Consider the following 11,236-nt stretch of genomic DNA (forward strand, 5'->3'; position numbering starts at 1 on the left):
TCAATGTGCTGTTGAAGCATGCAGAAGGTGTTACTACGCCTGTCTGTATAGTACACACTCTCCACAGCATAGAACAAAAACACGTTTGAATTTGCGTAGCCGAACTTTGTTTCATGTCACTCACTGGGAATGTAAACCTATATAAATAGGAAAACCGTGGAAGACATTGGTCGCATCTCACTACAGCCCTGAAACATACCGGTGGCCATGCTGAGACTAACACTGACAGGAGTGAAAGCACGTCTGACTGACTGGGAGGTTGCACATCGCTCGGAGAGGTACATACAGTATCATCTGGTCTCACTTTTTTTTAACCCAAACCACCACCCCCCCTTATGGGGGACCTATATTGTCTTCCTTTTTTTTTTATTTTTCTTTTAAAAGCAAAATGTAATATACAATAAAGGATAATAAAAGGATACAGAAAAAAGGATAAAGACAGGAGAAAAAAAAATACAAAACCAATCTGATTGTCTGGTCTCACTTCTCTTTCACTGTTAAAGTGCAACAGCCATGGACAACAGAATGCTGTTAAGCATGCATACCGTGGGTTACACTTTAAACACGTTTCATTATTTAACACACCTCAGTCCCTGACACACACACACACACACACACACACACACACACACACACACACACACACACACACACACACACACACACACACACACACACACACACACACACACACACACACACCCAGTGAGACAGATCTGTGCGGGGCTCATGGTGTAATTTGGGGCGTTTACCGGGGTAGCATCTGTCTGGTGTGAACCGCTATCAGGCTTTGTCCAGCTGTAGGCCTACCAGAAGACCGGCAGTGGAAAAGAGGCCTTACAGTATGAGGCCTTCAGAGCTGTCTGATAAAAACAAGACGCCCTGTCAGCAAGCCTTTAATGCCACACTTCTGAGGAGCTGCGTCTGTTTGAACCATGGTATCAACCTGCTATGAATTGAAACAAAAAGTCAGGCAATAGTTGTCTTAAAAGAACCATTACAATACAATAGGTCCCATTTTGTTGCTCTGTAGTAGGGCCATAATCACTGTCACGTTGAAATGAGGGAGAAAGAGTTGGCTTTCGCAATCTGGATTTGAAAACAATTAACAAATAATTAGTGCCTCCTTTGTCAGGTTTCCTAGGCAACCAAACATCTGCATAAATGTGTCTTCCCATGGCTGTGCCCTGATGAATGAATACGACTACAACATGCCGTAGGTATCGGCCCATGTGCTTTTTTAAACAGCTCTTGCCATGCTTTTATTCCTATTTTAAACAGTCCTTGCCATGCTTTTATTCCTATGTTTGTATTTTTTATGCATGAAGAGGTTATTTACTGTGTTGAATATATAATAGGCTATATTTTGATGATGTCTGGCAGGAGCACATGCTTCAACCACTTGAATTTTCTAGTGCCTTTCATTTACATCTTGTTCAAATCATTTACGTAACTACTTAGACAGTATAATATGTACTTTACAGTCACAAAATCCTTGGACTTTGAGCACACACACTGCACTTTTCTGTGATTTCTTTAGATTGTAAACGTGAGTAATTTGTAAACGCCAATGCATGAGCTTCCTCCCAATGAGAGGAGAATATGGACAGCAGGGTATCAGTATCTGGCGGGACACCACAGTTTAATTTTCACAAACACACGCCTTCAAAATGTTCAGTCTGAACATGACTACATCTACAAGTACTGTACATTCCTATGCTGCTCCTCCGATCTCCAGACTGTACACTTGGCTTATCATTTATTCCGTACTAAACCATTAACCATTTAGGGTGTTTTTGACCGAGCCCTGAGCCATGGTCCTACCAAAGATTTTCTTAAGTAGATCAAGATACATCATCTTGAGTCATTTCCGGGATCCATTTCACGTCGGGTGAACGCCCCTTTAGGAGACCAACGAGTTTGAGAATAAATTACGCACCTAGAGTACATGTGTGGAAATAAATCCTTGGATCACCGCAATTCCCTTAGCGCTGCACCTGGGATCCCTCAGTCCCTTAGATGTCAATAGTGGACAATCCATGTTGCTGCCACCAAACGCAACGGACAGAGAAGAAGAAGGGGGAGAGAACGCCCCCGTAGGAGACCTGACTTTGGCACACTGAGTGCATCTTAATATGCGACCTTCCCTCCTCCACTTGCCTCCTCCACTTGCTTCTCGTCATGATGACATCACTGACAACAGCATTATATTTCAATATCTTGCAAAAGCTCAATTGTAAAGTCTTTTTCTCATTTGCAATTGGGATGGTGAATGAAAAACAGTCCCTCAAAAGTTGTTATGCAAGGTCACATATTGGGATGCACCCATTGTTTTTGCATTGGGTGTGGGGGGGGTTTGGGATATCTTGGTTTGATGGAGTATCGTTGGTCCTACTCCCCGCTGGACAGGCCACGCCCTCTGATCTTCGGCGTTGCTTCTAGTCAGGCCAAGAGCAATGTAAATATCATTTCTGATCTCCAGAAAAATCGGGAACTCCACCCACTTTGTCGAAAACCAGTAGCAAACCTAGGGAGGTGGGTCAACCACAGTGGTGTAGTCTACATTTTTATGGTGGGTATACTGTATATTTGAAAAATTTTTGAAGTGGGTATACTGTATATATTTGTGCTATTCAAAACAGTGGATAAATCAATTTTAAGTGGGTATACTGAAATCCCTGAAATTTAGAAGTGGGTATACTCCGTATACCCGTGTTCTACGTAGACTATACCACTGGTCAACCATGCTGTTTGGGAAAACCAGTAGCAAACCTAGGGAGGTGGGTCAACCATGCTGTTTGGGAAAACCAGTAGCAAACCTAGGGAGGTGGGTCAACCATGCTGTTTGGGAGACGTTAAATGTTATGCTCTTGCAGACCAAGTCTCGGAGAGATTTGAAAGTCGATGATAATCAGGTTAACTCCCCGCACCTTCAAAGACATCTTTCTGGAAACACTAGTAGGGATTTAGCTGACATCTTATCTTCAAGGACCTATTGGAAGATGAGGACACCGGCACAACGGGATACCAGATAAGATCTCTCTCTCTCTCTCTCTCTCTCTCTCTCTCTCTCTCTGGTCCATTCTGGGCAACAGATATGACTGAAGCACTCATTCATGTGTGTGAATCCCTGAAAAGAATCATGATTGAGGCCTGTTAGGAAATGACGATGGGCGGCCCGAAATGAGATCTTAGGATCAGAGGGTTGCAGGTTCAAATCCCATCCACATCAAAAGGAGGAATATGTCACTGTACGTATATGTGCAGTCTACCTAAACTTTCATTCATGGCTGAAGTGCTCTTGGTACTACGGTACTGTGTGTGTGTGTGTGTGTGTGTGTGTGTGTGTGTGTGTGTGTGTGTGTGTGTGTGTGTGTGTGTGTGTGTGTGTGTGTGTGTGTGTGTGTGTGTGTGTGTGTGTGTGTGTGTGTGTGTGTGTGTGTGTGTGTGTGTGTGTGTGAAAGAGAGAGAGAGAGAGAGAGAGAGAGAGAGAAAGAGAGAGAGAATGTATTGATCATTTGAGTTGAGTCACCTGTCGGCTGTACCTCAACCCCCCTCCCCCTCCCCGTCCCAACTGACCAATAGTACTGCTGCATCTACGTGACTTGAGGGATGTGGGCATCTCTCCAAGTTCAACAGGACATGAACTTACTCTGATGAGATCATTGGTTCTCTCTCTCCCTCTCTCTCCCTCTCTCTGTCTCTCTCTGTCTCTGTCTCTGTCTCTCTCTCTCTCTCTCTCTCTCTCTCTCTCTCTCTCTCTCTCTGTCTGTCTCTCTGTCTCTCTCTCTCTCTCTCTCTCTCTCTCTCTCTCTCTCTCTCTAACTCTCTAACTCTCTTTAACTCTCCCTCATCCCTGGCCCGTACAGTATCTAATCTCTGGACTCTTTCAGATGTCCTTTCAGACTGTCAAGATAGCGAACCTAATGTAATTTCAGACACCAAAAGTCTTTACTGCAGGTGTGAGGTGCTGACGCTGCATGTCCAGCGTGATTTATGAGCAGGCTTTAATTGGCTCTTTTGCTTACTCTTACGATATTGAGAGGTTGAGTCGTTTTAATTAGGGGGGAGCCGGGACGAGCAACTAAACATGTCAGAATATACACACAACCTTTTTTTCGCCCAGACTTAAACATCTTTCATGCACACACCTGTGTTTCTCACGTGTGTGTGTGTGTGTGTGTGTTTGTGTGTGTGTGCGCGTGTGTGCGTGTGTGCGTGTCTGTGTGTGTGTGTGTGTGTGTGTGTGTGTGTGTGTGTGTGTGTGTGTGTGTGTGTGTGTGTGTGTGTGTGTGTGTGTGTGTGTGTGTGTGTGTGTTGTAAGGCCATGGGGCCAAAGCTGTTCATCAAAGACAAACTCCCTTACTGTACTGTTAGTGCTTAGGGGAGAACAAAAACAAGAGTTTACAGTTTGTCAAATGGAGAGGGACTTCACTTCTTCCGAGACTTTTTGCCACCACCACCACACACACCACCTCCACACTCCTCCCTAGAGAGTTACGCAACAATTAGCTATTTGGGTCATGGCAAATCCATGGTGAATACCAACACCCTCTCTAGGAGCATTTTGCTCGTTCTACAGTAAAGTGAAATTCCTACACAGTTAATTCTGCAGAGTTAAAGTTGCACTGTGTAATTTTTAGTAGTTAATGTCCACAATTCATGCTACACATTCCCAAATTCTTCTTTCATGAATACTTACCACCACCATCAAATTTTAAGTATTCATTATGACTGGGAAAATTATCATATATGAAAAGGGGGATCTCCTCCATGTCCACCCTTTTTTAATTTCCAGAAATAGACATTTTTAGCTGCAAAATGTACAGTACTTTGGTTATACTAGTAAACATTAGCTCATTATTTAGTAAATATTCATGAAAATAAAACACATTTGGCAGTAGACAGCACCGTTTCAATGAGCAGCATAGTTGTAATTCCTACTCTGGCCACCATCCTACACAGTGCACCTTTAATTTAACACTTGGAGAGTAAGACCAACACTGTGAGCGTTGCATCAGTTGAACACTTGAACACTTTTTGTATCTACTACTGTACTTGTTTTGTGAGGTTTTGTGTGTACAGTGGAACTGGATCTGCAGAAATGTTGGCACTGATACATGCATGTCAAAAATGTAATATACAAAATCTCAGTTTGATCTTTTTTTAAAATTCAGACTTGCTATAAGCCTGGTGCTCAGAAGATCACAGGCATCTGCCTCTGTCTGCTCCACCTCCATCCCGATTGTATTTAGGCTTCTGTGGGGACCACATGGAAGGATAGTGGCTGAAAGACAACTGGATACAATGGAAGCCGGCACTGGGGGGGACAAAGAGTTCAGTTGTCTTGGGTCACGGCAGAAGGGGGGCCCAGATTCGGGTCTGCATTACATTGTATGTAGTCGTCTATGAAGTGGGATGGGGGCCTTCCAGAGGACTTTGTCCCAGGCCCGGTCAAAGCTGCCGGCGGCCCTGTTGGAGATTAATTATGTCCCGAGCCTCCATGGAGAGCGTGATTCTAAAGAGAAGGCCATCTTTGTATCCCCCATCCCAGAGTGGTGGTGCTTGACAGACGAACCGATGAAACATCACCGTAGACAGACCTGAAGAAACAACACAGTAGACAGACCTTATGAAACAACACCGTAGACAGACCTTAGGAAACATCACAGTAGAGTGCAGAATGCAGTGAGGTCAGTTGTCCCAGGCCCAGGGAGAGGAGGGGCCCAGAATTGGGTCTTCATTGCATTGTATGTATTGAAAATAATAATAATAATAATAATAATAATAATAATAATAATAATTGTATTTGTATAGCACTGTATCATACAAGGCATGCAACTCAAAGTGCTTAACAAATGGGAAAAAAAACATCATTGTTAGAGATGGATTTAAAAGGAGAGGTAGAGAGGAGAGGCAGAAATAGCAGGAAGGCAGAGGAAGAAGAGATAGATAGAGATTGTAGAGTCATAAGGTCAACGTAGGTTAGGACCAGGATTCTTAGAGGCGTAAGGTCCATAGTGGCTGGGTCTAGCATAAGTCATAGATAGTCACACTGAATTGAGAAGGGGGCTCTTTCAGAAGACTTTGTCCTGGTCCTGGCAAAAGCTGTCAGCGTTCCAGCCATTCCTGAATATAGTATACATGCACAATACAGCTTATTGATACTGCGCCAGTCTGTCATATTGCCATTGTGATGCGTAATGTAATATTGTCATCACATTAAGTGCCTTTCCCAGGCTGGTCAACACAACACAGCTCACAAAGCAGAGTCGGCCTCCTCGGCTCAGCCCCTTCTCTTACTCCTCTCCTCCTCCTCATCCTCCTCTTCCTCTCTCTTCCTCCTCTTCCTCCTCTTCCTCCTCTTCCTCCTCTTCCTCTCTCTTCCTCCACCCTCTCTCTTCCTCCTCTTCCTCCTCTTCCTCTCTCATCCTCTCTCTTCCTCCTCTTCCTCTCTCTTCCTCCTCTTCCTCTCTCTTCCTCCTCTTACTTCTCTCTTCCTCTCTCTTCCTCCTCTTCCTCTCTCTTCCTCCTCTTACTTCTCTCTTCCTCCTCTTCCTCCTCCTCCTCCTCTTCCTCCTCTTCCTCCTCCTACTTCTCTCTTCCTCCTCTTCCTCTCTCCTTCTCCCTCTTCCTCCTCTTCCTCCTCTTCCTCTCTCTTCCTCCTCCTCTTACTTCGCTCTTCCTCTCTTACTTCCCTCTTCCTCTCTCTTCCTCTCTCTTCCTCCTCATCCTCTCTCCCTCCTCTCCTCCTCCTCATCCTCCTCTTCCTCTCTCTTCCTCCTCTTCCTCCTCCTACTTCTCTCTTCCTCCTCTTCCTCTCTCTTCCTCCTCTTCCTCTCTCTTCCTCCTCTTCCTCTCTCTTCCTCCTCCTACTTCTCTCTTCCTCCTCTTCCTCTCTCCTTCTCCCTCTTCCTCCTCTTCCTCCTCTTCCTCTCTCTTCCTCCTCTTCCTCTCTCTTCCTCCTCTTACTTCTCTCTTCCTCCTCCTCTTACTTTTCTCTTCCTCTTCATCCTCTCTCGTCCTCCTCTTCCTCCTCTCTTCCTCCTCTTCCTCCTCTTCATTGAGCATACACCCTCCCCCATCCTGAATGTGGAACAGCAAGAGGAAAAAAAGGAAAGAAAATCAAAGAAAAGAAAAGAAAAGACAAGAAAAAAGGCTCTCGGCTGTCGCCGCCGACAACTTTGTCCGTTTTTCTAATCCCACCAGTGCCCGTCTGCCTGTAGACTGGGCTTATTAAATTCATTTCAAAAGCATCAAAGAGATTTCTTATACCGCTGGGAAATTTACGGAAGCACTGAGGCAGTGAAAGCATTGTGTTGTCACCGTGTCACATAAACACTTGTCATGCTGACGAGGTCGTGGCGGCGCTCTGTGTTGCCAGATTGGGCTGTTTCCTGCCCAATTGTGCTGCTTAGGTCAAGGATGGTCGTGTGCGGGAAAAAAAATGGCATTTAGCAGAAAAAAACCACCCAATTCTTTCCATAGAAATCAATAGGAGTGGGGCGGGATTTTGAGCTTCTAGGCGGCTTTTGGGAATTTTTTGGGCTGGAAATCATCAGCCTCATCTGGCAACCCTGGCTGCGCTGCGCACTACTGGCAGGTTTGGGGCTGGCAGGCAGGGGTGCTGACAGGGGGAGACAAACGGGGCAGTTGTCAGGGGCCCAGGGAGAGAGAGGGGGCCCAGAATTGGTTCCTCATTACATTGTATGTATTGGGCTGGGGCCCTGTAATATCACTTTGTTCTGGGCCCGGCCAAAGCTGTCAGCGGCCCTGTGCAGGGCTATCAACACTGTTCTCCCTCGGAGGGGACATATCCTACCGATGTGATGATAGATCTATTTAATCGCTCTCTTTTAGTAATCACACATTAAGTTTGACTGCCTTTTACCACCTCTGTTAACCTGCAACAAAATAGGTCATTTCAATCTTACAGCCCAAAGAAGAGCAAATGAAGAGTTCAGATGCAAAACCCTCTAAGTGCCTTTTCAGAAAATAATCTTAATTCATTTTTATTGAATACAAAGCTATCAAAATTGCACATTTTTGTATTTTATTTTGTAATATAACTATTTATATGTATTATCAAGTACATGAATGTAAACACAAACAACAAGGGGGTTCTCTAAAATATAGAAGTGCAGGTCTTCAGAAATGGAGGTTTTTGCATCTGAACCCTTCAAATGTATACCGTGGTGCACAGTAAATGATTCAGTGTTAATTCCACTCTTAAAGAATTGTACCAACACTGTGATGGTTGCATTTAACTTTCAGAGCGTTAAATTAACATTGCACTATATACTGTGTATGTATATACAGTACTGTATATTAGGCCGTAGGGTGACAGCCCTTTTCGTTCAACCTCGCTCCACAGCTTCCGAACAGCAGGTCCCTTAGATGATGAAACGACCAAAGCTATGTTCAACTTACCGTGAAATGTCCGCTTCATGTAATCGTGCACGTAATTAAAACGGTGACATTTTAGTAAGAAATCTTACCCTCTGTAGGGAATGACGATTTTTACGTCACTGGACACCATGTGACCGTTTTAAACCAATCACGTATCCGATTTACGGGGAAAAAGTGGCAAGCCGTTTGAAAAACTGAAAATAATGACAAGCCGTCTGTCTGACCTACCTATAAGAATCTCCCAAAATACCCTTTTGAAGAGGGTATATAATAACAATTATCAAAAATAATACTCGTGCCTACATTTCTGGATTGGGACAAATTCTAAATAAATAATAAATAATGCTTTATTTACTGAACAAAGCATAATTATGCTATTGACATTTCATACTGTGGATTTGAGCAATTAATGGAAACAATTGCAATAAGTAGGCTATAGATAACCCAGGCTATTGATAACCCTCTAAGTGATTGTAACTCCAAACAGTGCTTTGTTTATAGCACCAACAACTATTGTGCAAGTGGATGATAAGGTTACCTTTTCATGTTCACATATAATAACAATTATCAAAAATAATACTCATGCATATATCTCTGGATTGGGATAAGTTCTAAATAAATCATAAACAGTGCTTTATTTACAGCACAAGGCACAATTTTGCAATTGACATTTCATCCTGTGGTTTTGAGCAATTAATGGAAACAATTACAATAAGTAGGCTATAGATAACCCAGGCTATTGATAACCCTCTAAGTGATTGTAACAGTGCTTTGTTTATAGCACCAACAACTATTATGCAAGTGGATGATAAGGTTACCTTTTCATATTCACATTAATAAATGGAAATAATCTAATGATCAATGATAAGGACCATTCAGGTATTCATGTATTCATTTATTCACTAATAACTATACAACAAATAAAAAAATCAAAACAAGTGGCATACACATGAACCAGCATTTTCATGAACTGTGTGAAAGCATCCAGGTACACATCTTTTGCGCATGCCACAGCAAATGACTTCAGTGAGATTGAAGTTTACTGCAGTTGGGGGCCATGGGCATGACATGCCAGGACTGTGACTAAGCAGCCTCTTCAAAAGCAAAGCTGCTGTGTAAAGTGTCCGTGTCTCCTCTGCTGTGGTTGGTTGCTTTGACTTCCTCCTTTCTGTGTCGCTGTCTGTCTGGCTCATTTCGCTGGACTGAGTCGTCTCCGCACCTGATGGTAACAAGTCCAAGACTGCATTCGTCGACAAGTTCTCAGCAAAAACCAGTTCAGATGTGTTGCGTTTGGCGGGGGTGTGGAACACTAGCTGAGGAAAATCACGACTGAGCCTCTTCTTCAATATATCCTGTCTGTAAACACAAATCAACAAAAAAAGAGGCATATCAGTACAAGCATAGTGGGGCTTCATGTAGTCGCTGATATGCAATAGCCACCCTCACACATTAACTCGGAGTGAATAAATAATATTGGTGGAGTTTACTTGCTATGCAACAGATATAATACCAAGTATTCCCAAGGGAAGCACATACTGTAACGAACATCACACTATCAAGAATACTGCCATCCTCCTTATTTCAAAATATTACAAGTACAGTATGTGCAGATGACAAGCAGAGTGTTAGAGAATAATTTCAGTCAATTTCAACATGCAGTTGTAATGCTCACACTACCCTGGACGTGTCAGTACTAGAGATTTTTTTTTTCTTCTTCTTCAGCCTTTTCCGAGATTCTGGTCATTGTAATGAGGGCAGCGCTTTGTTTACATTTCAAAAAACATTTTTATTTATTCCCAAAAACATCCAAAAGGTTATACAACATCAGCCGACAACTAGCAAACAGCGACACCCTTTAAATATTTGGAGTAGGCCTATGTTGTAAACAATGTAAACACATGCTGCCCCCATTAGAATAGCTCATATCTCGGAAAGGGCTGAGCCGAAAAATGTGCCATCACCGGGTACTGACAAGTTAAGGGTATGAGCAATACAACAGCATATTGAAATTGACTGAAGTGGTCCTTTAAGTCACATGCGTGAACTTTCCCTTGGATTTGACAAATTCGTAATACACTGACTTGCAATTACCTGTAGGTTGAAGCATCAACACCTTCACTTGACTGCACAAGGGCAATAAAGGCCTTCCTCAGTTGGCTCATCCTCAGCACCTCTTGGTTGATCAGTAGCCTTTAGCGGATTACCCTCTCGCAGAATAACTTGTAGCTCAGATCAAATGTTGGCCCAATCCTTACAAAAATATAGAAGAAGATGTGTGTTGTGAGAGCTTTCTTTGTGAGATCCATGTTGTGAGAACAAACTGTCTGAATCATAGGACACACATTGTACTGTGTTTCTATATAAAATTAAGATTGACTTACTGTTCTTTCTCTGCTCTGACAGGCTCACTCAAAAACCTTGTGTACTCTCTGTAGCAACTTCTGTGGTACTGCACCTCCAGAGCCACACAGTCTCTGTCCTTGATGTGAATGAGGATGCTCTTGGCTTCCTTTACTTCGGCTGCTTCCTGCAACTTGCCTTGTACAAAAAAAAAGAAAAAAGAATGAATAAATAGACAGGCAAACAATTAGACATTTTTCCTGGTGGAGTGGTATTGTAAAAAAACAAAATGGCGATGGGTGTTGCACCCCCAAAAAAGCATTCCGTAGCCTCTTACTGCAGTGCAGATGGGGTTGCCAGCGGGCCTATTCACTATTTGCTGAAAACTACATCATAACAACATTGCTATGACAGTGCAGAGTAACAGATTAAGACATACATATTAAAATTTTGGTGACAGTAAGGTTATAACATAGGTGCTGTGCTA

General features: G+C 43.2%; 1 long non-coding RNA gene across 1 annotated transcript; it reads right to left on the bottom strand.

Moving 5' to 3' along the window:
- Nucleotides 1-8,333: 8,333 nt before the first annotated feature.
- Nucleotides 8,334-11,002, bottom strand: LOC134463032 (uncharacterized). Its single transcript, XR_010037607.1, has 3 exons — nt 10,791-11,002; nt 10,501-10,659; nt 8,334-9,765 (listed from the first exon to the last, which is right to left on the bottom strand). It is a non-coding gene; the product is annotated as an uncharacterized LOC134463032 (long non-coding RNA).
- Between the last annotated feature and the right edge of the window lie 234 nt (nt 11,003-11,236).

The sequence above is a fragment of the Engraulis encrasicolus genome, chromosome 14 (genome assembly GCF_034702125.1).
Source record: "Engraulis encrasicolus isolate BLACKSEA-1 chromosome 14, IST_EnEncr_1.0, whole genome shotgun sequence".
NCBI lineage: Eukaryota > Metazoa > Chordata > Actinopteri > Clupeiformes > Engraulidae > Engraulis > Engraulis encrasicolus.